This window comes from Pinus tabuliformis, chromosome 7 (assembly GCF_031772625.1).
Source record: "Pinus tabuliformis cultivar Carrire ecotype Pingquan chromosome 7, CPIR1, whole genome shotgun sequence".
NCBI classification, from domain to species: Eukaryota; Viridiplantae; Streptophyta; class Pinopsida; order Pinales; family Pinaceae; genus Pinus; species Pinus tabuliformis.
The window spans coordinates 65,428,155-65,429,789 of record NC_142293.1 but is presented as its reverse complement, the minus strand read 5'-3'; positions in this window follow the sequence as shown (position 1 = coordinate 65,429,789).

Genomic DNA, 1,635 nt, shown 5'->3' with positions numbered 1-1,635 from the left:
CAAAGCCCTAAACATGCTTCTTTCATGACCGAGAGTTTTTGCCTGAAACTACATCATCTTAGCCAATTTTAGGACCAACACACCTGAGCCTCCTATTGGAGTGCATTCACCTACATGTTTCTCCACTATGACCTATGTTGATAACCTACAAGTAGCTCTCCTTTGCACCTGCGTTGGTTCTAGAAATTCAGGAAATTGAGAGATATTTCGGAAGATTCCTCTTCCATAAGATTCTAGAATTTGTTATAACCATTTACCTTAGATAAAACATCCAGATCCTATCCTAACCTAGTTTGGAGTTTCCATCTCTTATCCTCCCATAAAAGGTCGATCTAAAACCTTAGATTGGTAATTGGATAAGAACTTCCAGCTTACCCCACTCCTCTATATATTTACAACCTTCCATATGCAAGGGGTTGGATTTTGGAGAGTGATTTCACCCTTATGCTGCTGTGTTGAGAGGTTTTATTTCATGCATTTAGGGTGACTGGAGGTGCACATTGTGACATGGAAAGGACAAGTCAGCCTGGAGGAGCTGTTCTGCAAGATCAATACCTATTTATGGTTGTAACTCCTTCCATTTATATTAATGCAAATAATTCCTTGTTTTCCTATATGTGGTGTTGTTATTTCATGTATTTCAATACCATGTTGATCTATTGAATAAAGTATTTAGATGATACTGCATAGATATTGTAGTTTCTTGGCTTGTGTTATCTAACTGCGCAGGTTTTAATTTTGGAAAGTAGAGCTGGAAATGGAGAATTTAAGCTAAAGAAGGAGTGAATCCCATGACAGATTCAAGATAGGCTTCATTTCATTATTTATTTACTTTAAGAAAAGCATTGGGTTCCTTGCCTCTCTGTTGTTCTAGGTTAGCCACCAAACCTAGGGGAGATACTTTTGTCTGCAATCATAAATCCTGTATAACAATGCTTATGTTGGGTTGCATGGAAGTGCAACTAAATCTATATGATTTACATACTGGATTATGCACAACAACAATTTTCAGTGGTGTTTCCCTCTTAGAAAGATATGGGTTCCATGTGAAATTGGTTGAAGGTTTCAATGATGTTATTGAAAATGGAATTGTTTTTTCTCTTTTTCCAAATACAGATTATATTTTTGATATACCACTACTGCATGTGGATATCATGATTTAGCCTTTGAGGCTTCAATATGATTTTTCTAGAGATTGTTGCAGATGTCATGTTTGTTTAATCTTTCCAGACATATTTTGAAGATCATTGTAATGCGAATTTGGATTTTTTACTGAGATTACTTGGATTGATATGTTATTTTGCAGATCGAATAATGAACTTTTGTGTTAAATTCTAATATCTATCTATGGATTGTAGAGAATCTTTCGTTATTTCTTATATGAAATCACACAATTGTTGGTTCTTTATGTATTGCAATATTTGAAATATTATTTATTTATGTATATCTTTGTGATTTGAAAGGTTGATTGTTAGTATTTAAACTTAATTAGTATTGAAATTTAGCTGATGTTTAAAGTTAGTGAACATTAATATTTAAACTTGTTCAAGATGTAAGATGAGATGTAGGATTAAAAATCAGAATTGAAAAAGAATACAAATTTGTTGTAGAAATGTTAAGTGAAGGAACAAGGAA